The sequence below is a fragment of the Perissodus microlepis genome, chromosome 18, assembly GCF_051167445.1.
Source record: "Perissodus microlepis isolate ML-2025 ecotype Zambia chromosome 18, ASM5116744v1, whole genome shotgun sequence".
Classification (NCBI taxonomy): Eukaryota; Metazoa; Chordata; class Actinopteri; order Cichliformes; family Cichlidae; genus Perissodus; species Perissodus microlepis.
This window is the reverse complement of record NC_140478.1, coordinates 35120858-35136295: the sequence shown is the minus strand read 5'-3', so window position 1 is coordinate 35136295 and position 15438 is coordinate 35120858. Positions and strand designations below refer to the sequence as shown.

Genomic DNA, 15438 nt, shown 5'->3' with positions numbered 1-15438 from the left:
CTATAGAATTTACCCAATAAATCTGAGGTAACAATTTGCATTGACTTTTTTGGGGTAGATTTAAGTCAATATATTGTGTATAAAATAGCTTCAATAAAAAGCTATGAAATACTTAATTAAATTGGGTAAAATTTACCCCATATTTACGTATATATTCAACAGCTACTTACTCATTGAAATTAGGTAAAATTAATTATATAATTACTAATAAAATTTAATTATTATCAGTTGATAAACATTACCTATTCATATAAGGTAAAATGTACCCCCCAAAAAAGGCATTCAGATGGTTCATCATCTCAATGTTTTTATTACATAAAAACACAGAATAAAGTGCAACACAACAGCTAATGCAGACAACACTTTCAAAGGCCACTCAGTCCATTTTAAAAGCCAAAAGCACAGAAACTCTACAAGGTTGTTTCTGTGCATGTACGTTATCAAAAATATGGATACATAGAACAGAACATTAACACCAACATTCAATCTGTGCTTGCTGTCAGAAGAAAAATGACAGCTCCATCAAGCTATGTCTGGACAAAAGATTCTCTTGGAACAAGAGGGGAAATGTGTGTGCATTGCACAAGCTTATTTCTGTGTCCGTGGACCTTTTTCAGTAGTTTGGCCCCGTCAAGTTCTAAAAAAAGTTTTTGAAAAGTATCAAATGTGTTCTTCAGCTCCTTCGGATATTCGAGGTTGAGGGCATATATCAGTCCCATCAGCAGTACACATGCCTTTGTTCGGCTTCCACATCCCTCCATCACTTGGTTTCCCTCAATCACAGTGGACACATCTGATGGATCCTCCTCAGCCATGATGTTGTGGATCACGATCACCTTCATCATATTGTCTGTATAATCCTCACATTCCTACGTGTTAAAAAGAAAGAAACAAAAAGCATACACATGTTTTATTTTATTTAAGATGCTTTTTCAATATATTTCAGTTTATCTAAAGAGGGGAGTGGACAGAAGATGAATGGAGAAGGAGAAGTATGTATGTCATGAAAAAGATCTTCTTGTCTTTCCCCGAGGTAGCTAATGAGGCAGCAGATAAGGAGATCCCTTTTCTTCTCAATGCTTTGTGTCTGTCGGGAGATACAATTTAGTGAAAAGACTAAGTCGAGTGATTTACTTACATTAAGACTGAATTAAAAACAAAAACGTGGCTGATGTCTATCTCCAGCTTTCAACAGGTGAGAGGCTGGGTACACCCTGGAAAGTCAATCACAAGGCAACACAGAGACAGACAGGATAAACAACCATGCATGCACACACTCAAACCTAAGGACAATTTGGAGAGACCAATTAACCTAACAGTCATGTTTTCTGACTGTGGGAGGAATACCTGGGGGGAACCCACACATGCACAGGGAGAACATGCAAACTCCATGCATAAAGACCCTGGGCCAGGATTCGAACCCAGGACTTTCTTGCTACCCACTGCAGCCCTCCATAATTACATATTTGTGAAAAAAGTCAAATAACATACGTCATTCAAAGTGTCCAGCAGAGGTCTCATCTTGGAACCAGCAGCTCCTCCTTTAGCATGCATAAGCTGCAAAAGACCTGGTGTGTACTCATCAAGTTTCAGCATGAATGTCTCCACCAACAAAACTGGTGATGCGTCTGAACTCTTCGATGATCTAAGTAAGGGGACAAAAAAAAATGAAATTTTAAATGACAGACCAGATCTCATAGTTATAACATGAATGTTTTTTTTATGTATTTGTTTTCCTCCTGAAAAATCTCCCTATAGCTGGAGTTCATGATGCTGCTGTGTCCCAGTGTTTCCACGCAGTGCGATCATCTGAGTGGATAATGAAGCATATACGTGAGCAAAGCTGTATCTGCATGACAGAACAAGCGACTACTGCCGCGCACATTTTTAAATACAAGCAAGCATGCTTCAGAGCTTTTCAGAAAGTTCTGGTGCTGCTAAAACAAAGCCGCCAGTTACAGCTGGAAAAAAGCTTTCAGTGAGCTCTCCGCGATGATGAGGAGCTACAGATCAATGGGGAGACGCAGACAGAAGCAACAGCTGATTTTTAAAAGTTTAAAACACGACTGTTGGGAATGATCTGCCCAATGTTCATAGAATCTCAAAGACATACAGGATTTAAGTTTGTTTACCTGTTTTATGTGTTGACCCAGAAGCAGAGCCACCACAACTTGCCCCTCTCATGTCTCAAAAAAAAATCGTCTGACGTCCGTTTTCTTTTCCATCAAGGCAGGAAAGTAGTTTGCAAAGACTGTGATTCAAATTCATGGGCTTCATCCTCCTGGGGACGCATTTGTAGACCGATTCCGCCACAGCGACGCGCCGAAGGCTGTCCAAATTCTTGGACTCCTCCGAATGCACCCGACAAATGCGTCCTCCTTTTCCTCGAATTTTAAGGATGGGTCGGGTGTGTCCTTCGTGGCCCACCATATCCCAGAATTCATAGCGCGGCCCAGCCAAACTCCAGTTTCCGGCAATGGCGGCAGCTACTAAGTTTTAAAATTACTCTTTCTGGGTCACAAAATAAACTTTTAACATATTTTCAGGCGAGAATGTGGGTGTGTAAACTGCAACTATCTGCTCCGTTTATCGAGACATCGCATATTTGCAAAAGTGCTTCGACGTTTTCGGAGATGTCTGTTACCCACCAGCTCGATAGCTAGCCGAGAGCTCGAGGGTTACTAGAGCCGCCGAGAACGGCACAATCCCGGCACATCATTTTCAGATCACCGAGGCCTTTCGCTACTCTGGTTAAACATAGGTTTACATCCGGCCTACCCGACCTTCTGAGGACCGGCCCACAAAGCCCGCGAAAGCGGGTCCTCAGGAGGATTCAGCCCATGAATTTGGACACAACCTCAGTGTTCCAATTACCAGTCCGGGACTGGTCATGCATGCTGACTGATAAAAAGCGCACCACGAACACATTTCATTGTAACTTACCAGCAGTTGTCTAGATGGTTAACAGACAGCAGCAGATTCAAAGTTTTATTTCAAGTAATGGTGCATTACACAGACGTAAGCAATACAAGTGAAGTGTAATAGCTCATTACTTCAAAAATTACCATTTGCATACGCTATTATATATTATTCACCCTATGTAAATAGCTTACCTTCACTTCTGTGGTTCGATCGGGTTTGTTGGAAGCTGGAAAAAGGACCCAGAATTTTCTTGCTGTCCCGCTTGGTCAAAAAGCGCGGTCTGGCGCATGCGCAATTAGGAACATAAGACTCATTGTTTGGGGGTATATTTTACTGCATTTTTTAATGTAATGTTGTAACTGTTAGGAAAAGGGTATAATTAACCCATTACTTTATAATTCCTTGGCTGAGTGCAATAATTGAGTAAATTTTACATGATTTGCATAGATTATATATACCTCTCTCCAAAATAGCTTTTATCAGTGTTGCTGACTCCCGAAGCTCCACTGCTGTGTTTTTATACGACTGTGTACAGTTTCTTCCATCAGTGTGGCTCAGCAGGAGAGGAGGAATGGACCGAAGGCAGCTGTAAGACTCGGTTATTTGAAGGGTTTTTCTAATTTGTATGTAGAAAAGTTGGCGTGACATGACTCACAATCAAATACATTTATGTACTATATGAATGCTGTATTTTCAAACTGATATGTCTGCTTAAAATTTCCCTGTAGTTCCCAGGATCCAGCTTCTTCAAGCACGATCCTGGGAATCCCTTAACCAGGAAGGAAACTCAGGACTTTAAAGCACATATAAAAATACAGCTTACGAACCAAAATAGGCATTGTTAAAGGATACATTTGTACTCTACCTTCTCATCCAAATATAGTAACTTCTGGCTTGAAGCAACATGTTGGCAACCCAAACTCCAAAGCCGAGGCTTCAAAACACAGAGTTAAAATAAATGGATGATGTCAGTGTCAATCACAGTCCATCTTTAAACTGTCAGCGGATCAGAAACGCCATGAAATGCCTCTGGGACCATATTTAGGCATTTACTTTGAAGTATTACTGAATCTCAACTTATTTTAAGTGGTCACATAAAAACATTGCTGATATAAAGTCAACAGTCAAATGTGAATTTTTTCAAAGGAAATTTTACTGACTTTGCCCCAGAACATGATTTTTAAATGCTTTTTACTCCGTGACTCCCGCAGCATCTGACAGACATGGAACTGGTAAAGCTGCAGTTGTAACTTCATTCTGGGATCTTTTGTGTTTGGGTGACATGAATCCCATATGCACTGGAAAGCTGTAATAACATTTCTTTAAAGTTTCTGCTTTAAAGGATGCTAATGATGCTCTGTGTCACCCATGACAGTTTTAAAGAGGTTAAATCAGCCAGATTTGCACATCAAAAGACAATCAGGCGATCAATATGTAAGATTTATTCAAATTTATGGTTGTGAGATCTTCTTGAGCGTCATCAATTCATCATTTTTCATTGCTATTTTCTCTTTCTTAGCAAGAGATAATATATAACACTCTTTGGGGACCAGCCTAGCTGTCAGTGCTTCCAGTCTTTATGCAGACTATAAATTCTGCATTCTGACACAGGAGCTGGAAATAAAGAGAAACCCCCCTCAAAAAAACAAAATAACAAAGTTTATTTTCACACTAATGATCCCACGAGGCTGACGTTACGCAAAGTGGTTGTCACGCTTCATCTAAAGAGACCTGGTATTCAGACAGGGAAAAGGCAGGTGGGTGGAAAACAAGATGAAAACTGTAACAAGGCCTCAAGCGCAGAATGCAGCAGGTTTGTCTAAAAGAAAAAAAAAAGAGAGAGAATAATAATAATAATAATAATAATTCAGTATCTAGGACTAATTGGAGGAAACACCGAGGGAGTCAGTCAGCAGTAACTACATGTTACTCATTAGAGTTTAAAAATGTTTAAAAACATTTAAAAACTTTAGTGATAGAAAGTAATTTGTTACATTGCCTGAAGCTAAGTCCATTGTTTAGATACAGTCTATCCTTCATTAATGCTGCTTGTTGTGTTTCATAGTGATGAGCAGCACGAGTGCTTCCTACAAATTTAATAGAATACATATTCAATCCTTCCTTTCTGCCTTCCTTTGTTTTCTTGTTTCTCTACCTCTCCTTCTATTGTTCTTCCTTTCTTCCTTTTTGTCTTGTTTCTTCCCTTTCCTTCATTCATTCTCTACGGTCTTCCTAACTTTCCTCCTTTTCCTTCTCTATAAAATTTCTTCTTTCCTTCCTTCCTTTTTAGTCTTGCTTCTTCCTTTTCTTTCCCCTTAATCCGTCTCTATACCCTTCAGGTTCCTTTATTTCTGCCTTTCTTCTTTTCATCCGTCATTCTTTTCATGTTTTATTTCTATTTTCCTTCCTTCTTCCTCTCTCTGTACCATTCCTTCTTTTTTGGTTCCTTTCTTACCATACTTACTTCTGTCCATAATTTCTTCTATTCTTGCTTTTCTATTCTTTCCTTTCTATCAGTTTTCCTTCCATTTGTCCTTCCTTCCTGCCTTTTTAAAATTATTCCTTCCTTCCTTTCTTCAACCCCATTCCCTCTCCCTTTCTAGTCATTTACACTGTGTGTGTGTGTGTGTGTGTGTGTGTGTGTGTGTGTGCGTGTGTGTGCGTGTGTGTGCGTGTTTGCATGCGTATCAATAAAACAGTAATTAATGCAAAGCAACAAGAATCCAACAATGACCACAGTCACTGAAGAATCCCACGTTAAGAAGCTTTAAACTGAATTAAACAGCACGTTTAAAACTGTGGAGAATTAAATCCAGGTTAAAGCCAGACAAAGAAACTGAGGACTGTGAAGCATAAATATGCTAATTCTATAACACGGGATGTTTCCAGGTGACACAACAATACACCTCCGTTTATCCCGTACATGCTGCTGCAGCTCTCCACAGAGGAACGGTGAGATGGATCTAATGTACAGAGTAATGCTTGGCCCGAGGAGAACACGGGAAAGCTGCTGTGTCCTATTTGCGGCGATGTCGAGCTCATTTTGGAGAGCACCTCATTCTGCCTGCCCTGTGGGATCTTAGCCACAGGCTGGAATACAGTGCAATCTATCTGTTTTTCATCAGACGCAGTAATAGCCTCTCTGTTGTGTCTTCGTGATGCTAAAGTCTCACATCCACTTTATCTCATCTTATCAGATTGGATGTCGGGAAACGGCAGGAGGAGAAGCTGTACACGTTATCATTTCTTGCCATATTATAATATTTTGTTGCACACAGCAGAAAGCTGCAGGATCTTCTCTGAGGCGCATGTGTGTATACACTTCATAATGTTGCTTCCTGCTCTCCCTCACCAACATGGGATCAAATCTGCTGGTACGTGCTCAACTTCATCTCAAAACTGCAGAAAAGTTAATCAGTTTGAGATGAATAAAATAAACTCTTGAGAAGTTTTGTAAAAATTAATGCTCCAAGGGTACTCCAATCCATCCGATGCCTCTGGTGTCATCTCGCCTTCAGGGGAGAACTTCTGGAAACCACTTAAAGCCCAAACCAAACATCTGAAAAAGCTGTAACATAAAAAAGAAAATACTCGGATAATAAAATAGCAGCCTCATAACCCGCTCACATCAGTATGCAAAACTCCCAGCTGCACATTTAGTTTTGCATAAAGACTGGAAGCTCTGCGGGAGGACAGCTAGCTCGGCCCCCCAAGAGTCTTATTGACTAACTCCTGGCAAGAAAGGGAATAAATGTATTTCTAAAAATGGGAAACAGCTCCTTTAAAGTCAGAGTTATGGCTGATGGTGTCAATAATTTATGAGTCTGTTTAGTGTGAAGTTGAATATATCTTTCATATTGATCCTCTCGTTTCCTTTTTTGTGCAAAAACTGTCCAATAATCTTTAAAGCTGCTTTATGTGGCTTTTTAGCCACCAGGGGGCAGAATAACAGCAAAGCTGAAAAACACAATGCTTCCTTCTTTCCTTCCTTCTGTCCTTTATTTGTTCCTTTTTTTCCTCAACTACAATTATCTATTATTCTGCCTTTGTCCTTCCTCCTTTCTTCCTTCTTTCATTGTTTTTATATCCTTCCTTCTTTTAGCCTTCCTTTGTTCTTTTCTTACTTCTATCCTTCCTTCTTTCCTTTTTTTGCTTCCTTTCACGCTAATCTTTTTATTTATTGGTTTCCCTTCTCCTTTCCTAGTCAGCTACATTGTTTTTTATGTGATGCATGTGTGCCTGCATCTTTAGGTGTGTGTGTGTGTGTGTGTGTGTGTGTCTCAGTTTTATTGTTTTAGAGAGCGACGGCGTGAAGTCAGCCACCCTGGACACACTTGAGTGAACTGGCGGGGAGTTTCATTACGCTGTGAAATAACGATCACACCGTGATTAAGTTGATTAGATTTCATGAATATTTGAAAGGCAAACTAAATTGCTGATTAAATATTTACTGGTGGTTTCCTCGCTGACAGACTGGGAGATCATATCACATCTCCCTAACGGCCTACTGTACAGCTTCAGCGCTACAGCAGCATCGGATAACTGTATGTTAATCAGGTACGTGGTTGTTTGTTTAACTGAAGTTTATTTTTAGGTTTGCAGCTGATTATTTTATCTAGTCTGCGTGTATGAAGTAGGACTGTGACCAAAATGCTTTAATTGTTTTTATTTCAAACTGGTTTTTCGTGTTTGGTCCTCTTCACTCATGCTTCAACTTTACAGCAGTCACCCCCAACATTCAAACCACCTTTTGGTCTGAGGACTTTGGCAGTGGATCCTTTGGGAGCTGCTCGTCCTTGTCTGGGGGCGTCCCTGGATCAGGTTTATTCTGGTGGTCAGACTGAAGTTGCTGTTGTGCTGATACTGCCAGGAGAAGCTGCTGCTGTTGGGGAGTGCAGGTGTAATGAATTGATCGATCAGGAGGAATCCCAGGACTCAGCAGAACACTGCAGATGATCAGCACATGTTCATTAGTTACTTACAGACACAATCAACACTGGCACAAACTTAAACATGAACAAACTCTTCTCATGCAGTTACTATCTTATAAAAGGACCAACATCAAGGTTTGAAGTTCACTTCATACAACTCAAACAAAATCTGGAACTGGCTGCTGCACAAAACAGTTTCTCTGTAGTTTTTGCTGGTTTTAGAAATGTAGTTTTAACAAATCTTTAAACGTTAGTACTCTGACATACTGAATGTTTTGCACCCTTTAAGCTACATGAGCTGAGCTCACTCTAACATTATGCACGTTATTATCTGCTCCTAAGATTAAACAAATAATAAATAAAGGTAACTCATCCCACGCATAGTTCCAGTCATTGTAACCTCAGTCACAATAAACAAGTGCTGCTTTTTATTTTTACAAAGTTTTTGCTTTATTTTTATGGGAAAAAGTAGCTTTTGTTGGCTTATTTCTGAAACCTGATGGTCTTTTTGCCCTTCGAGAACCAAACTGAAGGATTTTTTTTCACAGAGTAACTTTGTTTTTTCATATTGTGAGAAAAAAACAACAGCAAGCATAATTACCAGAGGAACCTTTACAAGCTCGGGGGAGGATATGAAGACTGTTAACAAAAGAACCTGGGTTCAAATCCAGGATCCAGATGGCTTTAGCAGATTCTAATGTGATTCCAAACAAGCCTGAGTTCCCGGGTTCAGTGTATATGTTTGCAGTGTTAAACAGGTTAATAGGCTGCAGTCGTCATGCTGCTGTTTATACAGCTGAAACTGACTCTACTCATATGAAAAGCCATGGATAAAGGTGAACGCTTTAAAGTGAGCTTATTTATTTTTCCTGGTGCTCATACATTTACTGATAGAAAGCCACAGCTGGGTCACCGAAGCTTCTTAAAGAGAGGATTTTTAAAGCCTCGTTGTCACCTGCAGTGTCTGGTCTGTAAAAAGGGTTGCAGTAAAAATATGGGAATACACACAAGTATAAAACTCACAACATTAACATCATTACAGACTAACAGAACATACAGCTATCAGTCTCACGTGACATAATAAACCCTGTAAAGCCAAGCGCATCATATTTGACACACAAGTATCACCTGTGTGATGCTCTATTTTCAAAAACCATCATGCCTCATGATGAGTTAGCTGCTTTAGGGAAACAAAGAGCACAGGCGGCACCAAGTGGCAGCAAGAGGAAACTGCGTGAGCTTTATAGACTCAGCTCAGATGTCATGATTAACAGAAACATGTACGTGGATACATCTGAATATTAAAAATAAATAAGTAATAAATAAATAAATAAATATGTTCCAGATGTGTCTCAGGTGTCATTTTCATCTTATGATCTCATATCATGCAAACCTGTCGCTTCAAACAGTCTTAGCGGGCCTGTTTTTGAGTAAACATTTTACTGGAATCTACTTGTATGGGGAGAAACTTGAGAACAGATTTTTTTCTACCGATATTTGTTGATATGAACAGAAACTGATGCTGATGAACATATAAGCTTTGTGTTACAACCCCTTTGTGTTGAAAACAGACTATAGACAGCGGCTCCATGGTGTAGTGGTTAATACATTTAACTGATCCCTGGTTTGATTCCAGGAGGAGACAGAAATCCTCTCACGGGCATCACAAGCTATAGTGGGCTCCTAATGCTGGTCTCAGCCTTGGATAAATGAGAGGGTTGTGTCAGGAAAGGCATCCTGCATAAAATCTGTGCTAAATCAAACACGTAGATCCATCTGCCATTGAACCTCCTTTGAAAATAAGGGAGTGGTTGAAAGTGTTACTAGTATAGTATACTGAATAAATAACAAGAAGCACTCTGAGAGTGCAAACATCCACCAAGGCAGGCCCCCCTCTGACCTGTATTTACTTTTCAGAGAATAGTGTTACATATTTTTTAATATTAATTTTATTTTCTTTCTAATTGTAATTTAAGATGTTTGTAGTGCAGCTAAAACCAGACAAGTGTAGCATGACAGACATTCACTTTGACTACACAAACATTATGTAGGATCAGGTTATGGACAATAGGTATTGATTAATAAAACACTGGACATGAATAACTTGGGCTTATTAAAAAATACTATGCTACAGTATATTTCTAACTAAGCAGACAGCTCATTTTAGTTCTCCTGATAAGACTTTCTATAAAGATATAACACTGTTTGGAGTCAACTTGACAAAAAGGCAGATTTGAAATGCGACGAGTTCGTAGGTCAAATGTGATGTTTGGATGCAAACTATAATGTGATGTTTAGTATGATTTCCTAAATGTTCCCAATACAAACAACAGCAGTAGAATTTTAAGCATAGTTTTAAATATAACAAACATTTTATGAAAGGCTGACAATATTTGAGGAGAGGTCAGAGGTCAGATGTGATCTTTATATGGTATTTTATTGCTTGGCAATACACAGCACATTTGTAAGAGTCATAATTTCTAAGTTATAAAGCTGTTTGTCAAAATCTGGCCAATAAATCTTTGAGTCGACATGTGAGACAAATTCTAGTGGATTGTTACCATGACGCCACGCTACGCCCCAACAACGTCATTGGAATTCATCTGAATTTTGTCTTGTATTATGGATGTGTGCCATGGTATGCACATTTCTAACTCCTACATCTGTGGAGGAACTTTGAATTTCAGAAATCCAGTGTGAGCATCACCAGACAGTAAAGTGTCAAGTATTTGCTACACAAAGATACTTTTAAAATGTCAACACACTCAAAGAAAGAAGAGTGAAATAAATACGGACAGTGAGTGAAAACATAGCTGATTATTTAAAAAACACATTTAAAAAATTACTTTTTCAAACCTGTTTGTAGATTGAATGCCAATTTTAAAAATTTGACTGTTTGGATGTTTAATCATTGACTCTAACAAAATAAAACCGTTCCAGTTGTATTTAGACTCAACAGTCTGAATGTTCAGCGCTGCAGCTCTCACTGAAATTAATTTCTCCCCTATCGCTCCTCACAGACTTTTTGATAAGATATCTTGCAGTGAGCAGCTGGTGCGTAACACAGATCTGATCAGAAGGATCTTAATTACAAAAAACAAAACTGAAAGTCACTCTTCTTTAAGTGACACATTTCATCCAATCACACCGACAAAGGAAACAGCACGTATAGTTTGTTCAGTTCACTGTGACTTTGTACCCACAAATAAATAAAACTTCTTCTTCTGGAAAGCAGCTTAAATGATTTACTGATTTACTCCACTGCGCACAAGTCTTGACGTTCATCCTGCTTTTAAGCAGCTGTTTGTGAAAAATGATCCGACATGGTAAAAGATAATGTTGCTCCAGTGGCCACTCGAGCCAAACTGAGTCAATCCTCATAGATTCTCATGTTAAAATATCCAACTTTACACCAGATACACCTTGCTATGAAGACCTATTTTGGGCTCTAACAATATCTGACAATTAGACTTGACGGTTTGTGTGTTTATTAAACAGCTGAATGAAGCTCTCTCAGCTGAGTATTCAGTTATGGCTTTTTTTGGGGTCATTTTTCTGTATAAAGTTACTCTGCTGGAAGAAAAAAGAAAAGAATTCAAAAGTACCCCCTCAGTGGAAATTTTGACTTAAAATGCCATCACTATCATTATTTTAATTTCTCATGGAAGGAAAAAAGCATCTCGTTTATTGTTTCTGAAATCATAAGAGGTTAAAGTTTGATTGTGAAGATGCATTGTTGGCTCGTCCATCCGCCCTGACCTCCTCTTTTTATCGACTTTGCTGCTCTACAACAACTTACAACAACTACAAAGATAACAGAACCTGTTTTTTTTTTGTTCCTGATAATAAAAAACATCTTTAGCTACTAGTATTGTGTACAGAAATGTACATATATGTCTGTAAAGGTTGCAGATGATGAACAGTTGGTTTTTACATGAAACATCCCAGCCAATACCAGTTTACTGATGACGGGTCTTCTGGACTAACCAATACTTTCTTCACAGCTTGTGACAATTTTCGTTTTTTTTTTGGCCACCTGGATGCAAGAGCAGGATATCACTTTGGATCCTTTGTTGATATATTTACTGTGATAAATCTATACAGTAGATTGTATGTGTGTCTGAATCTGCTGCCTTGACTACACTTACTCAGACAACAGAACTGATGCACTCTGCAGAGAAATGATGAAGAATGTGTGTACTGAAAAAGGACTCAAGGAATGCAAATCTAATGAAACCAAATATTTGATTGGTTGAGGTCGGTAGAAGTGCTGCTGAGACTTTGATTAAAAAACAAAACAAAACAAGCGAACTGGCACATTTCAGTCTGTCCAGATATTTTAAGTGTCCCGCCGCTTCACAGACCTACCAGGTTTTAGATGGGTGTAACTGGCAAGCGGCTGAGTGTCAGAGTTGATAAGCTTCATTTACTGCAGGCTCTTTAATAAACAAGCATGGCGAGCTTTTGGCTTACAGTTCAAACTCTGCTGAAGGAAACTGAAGCAATCTTAAGTACCCTGGGACTTTGAAGAGAAATGGCGATAAAAAGAGTTGATCTGGATCAGGACGCCTTCTCTTGTTCGATCTGCTTGGATCTACTGAAGGATCCGGGGACTATTTCCTGTGGACACAGCTACTGTATGAACTGTATTAAGAGTCACTGGGACATGGAGGATGTGAAGAAAATCTACAGCTGCCCTCAGTGCAGACAGACTTTCGTACCGAGGCCTGTGATGGTGAAAAACACCATGTTAGCAGATTTAGTGGAGGAGCTGAAGAAGACTGGACTCCAAGCTGCTCCTGCTGATCACTGCTATGCTGGACCTGAAGATGTGGCCTGTGATGTCTGCACTGGAAGAAAAATGAAAGCAGTGAAGTCCTGTTTGGTGTGTTTGGTTTCTTACTGTGAGAAACACCTTCAGCCTCATTATGATTCACCTACATTCAAGAAACACAAGCTGGTGGAGCCCTCCAAGAAGCTCCAGGAGAACATCTGCTCTCGTCATGATGAGGTGATGAAGATGTTCTGCCGTACTGATCAGCAGATTATCTGTTATCTCTGCTCTGTGGATGAACATAAAGGCCACGACACAGTCTCAGCTGCAGCAGAAAGGACTGAGAGGCAGAGAGAGCTGGAGGTGAGTCGACAAAACATCCAGCAGAGAATCCAGGACAGAGAGAAAGATGTGAAGCTGCTTCAACAGGAGGTGGAGGCCATCAATCAGTCTGCTGATCAAACAGTGGAGCACAGTGAGAAGATCTTCACTGAGCTGATCCATCTCATCCAGAAAAGAAGCTCTGATGTGAAGCAGCAGATCAGATCCCAGCAGGAAACTGAAGTGAGTCGAGTCAAAGAGCTTCAGGAGAAGCTGGAGCAGGAGATCACTGAGCTGAAGAGGAAAGATGCTGAGCTGAAGCAGCTCTCACACACAGAGGATCACATCCAGTTTCTACACAACTACCCCTCACTGTCAGCACTCAGTGAGTCTATATGCTTTATTACAATCCACTCCTTTTGTCTGCAGCATTTTGACAGAGTGCAAAGGGCACTATCAGAGACCAGAGATATACTACAATCAATTCTAAGAGAGAAATGGACAAACATCTTAATGAAAATCACTAATGTGGATGGTTCACTACCAGAATCTGAGCCAAAGACCAGAGATGAATTCTTGAAATATTCATGTGAAATCACACTGGATCCAAACACAGCAAACAAATATGTGTTACTATCAGAAAAAAACAGAAAAGCGACATTCATGACGGTAATACGATGTTATCCTAATCATCCGGACAGATGTACTGCTAGAGGTCACAGTAACAACAAATTAATTAAGCAGAATTAAGCATGAACAAAATTATTCAAATCTTTAACTGTGGATGGCAATGAAAAAGAAAACTTTAATGGTGTAACATAAAGGGTTGCTCAGTTTGAATGAAGCTGCTTTAAGATGGTTTAAGTAAGGAACTTTCAATTGGGGCATTAAAGTCTCTGCTTAATCAAGGTAAATAAAAACATGCACCAAAATCGTAGAACAAAAGGTATTCAGGATACTATTTCTGATACTTTCTGAACTGAACTGAGCTAAATAATTTTACTGTCTGTGTTTCAAACCCACTCTGAACCCTTTATGACTACATATTTGCTGCTACTGCTGGTGCCACTGCTGCCTCCGTCTGTGTCTGCCCTGCTGGAGGCGTGTCTGTTGGTCTGCCAGTGTTTACATTCACGGTGGGGCTTGCTGCTGTTGTTAGTGTGGCTCTGCAGCTGGATGTAGGTCTGATTTTCACCCTCCAGGATTTTCTGTGGTCTACCACTGTCCTTGAACAGCCCTGGGTGCATCTCCCTTCCTAGCTCTGCGCTGGTTTTCATCATTAATGCTGTACTGTTGACGCTCCTCTTGGTTCTGCCGACATGCCGGCTTGGCATTAGTGAGACCAGTGATGGGTGGTGGTTGGTTGTGGTTCCTTGTACCTACTAGAAGAGGTTTGATGGCGACTTTGACGTGAAAAGTGATTCCACCTCAAAACTGTGCAAAGTAATGGCTCCTTGGTTCAGATCCTCTGGTAGTGGGAAATCAGCTAGACACAACTAAAGTTAACCCACTGGTTAGCTGCACAGAGATGACCACAAAGCATGAAAACCTAGCACACATAACATGCAGCAGCTACACAATACACCTGCACGATAGCGACCAACAAAACTGTTTATCAGATGAATGAGCTTCTTACCACAGACGGGCACATTTTATAGTTGTTCATATTTTGGAAAATTAAGTTTACTCAGTTCACTACAAAACTACTTTTCCTTTTTCTTAGGAACAATTCATGCTCTTCGTTATGTTGATTTTTTTAAATCATAAAAAGTATGTATTGTACAATGAATTAATGGGGCAGCCGTTGTGAGGCTTTAGAACTTTGAGTGACAGTTGTTAGTATTTCCAAACAATAAATGATGTTATGTTGTGTCTATTGCTTCAGATTAATATGATATGTTGTTTTTTTCTTGCTTTTTTGTGAAGCACTTTGTTATATTTACGTGAGATGTGCTATATAAATACATTCTTCTTACTTACTTAAAATAATTTTAAATGTGTTAAATATTAATAATAATGTGAAAAATGTGATTAATTTAAATGCAGGTTTCTGTATTTGTTGTTTTCATATTAACCACCAGAGGTCGCTGCGTTCTTGTGCTCTTTTCTCAAGCTCAGGTCTCTTACCTTCATATCCCAAAAGTATATGGACACCCTTTGTAAACTTTTAAATGGTGTCTGTTTTTTTTTTTACAGTTTGTTTTTCATTAGTTGTTAATATTTTGTTTTATTTTAGCTGGATTTCAATTCAGTTAGTTTCCAGAGATAAGTTTTTTGGCTATTTGTTTCTATGAGTTTCTATTTTGAGAATGTTTAATTTTCAAACTACACTTGACTGTTTGTGAGATGTAGACATCACACGCTCAATAAACACATGTACAAATTCCTCACTTTGGTTGATATTTTGGCAAATTTAATAAAAAAAAAATAAAGATTTTACTTTATTGTATTTTTTTTTAAGTTGTTATAGTTTTTGTTTTCAAATGTTTC

General features: G+C 39.2%; 2 pseudogenes; one reads left to right on the top strand and one right to left on the bottom strand.

Moving 5' to 3' along the window:
• Positions 1 to 527: 527 nt before the first annotated feature.
• On the bottom strand, positions 528 to 10446 carry LOC146368801 (uncharacterized; annotated as a pseudogene).
• Positions 10447 to 12185: 1739 nt separating this feature from the next.
• Positions 12186 to 13106, top strand: LOC146368800 (E3 ubiquitin/ISG15 ligase TRIM25-like; annotated as a pseudogene).
• Positions 13107 to 15438: the final 2332 nt, after the last annotated feature.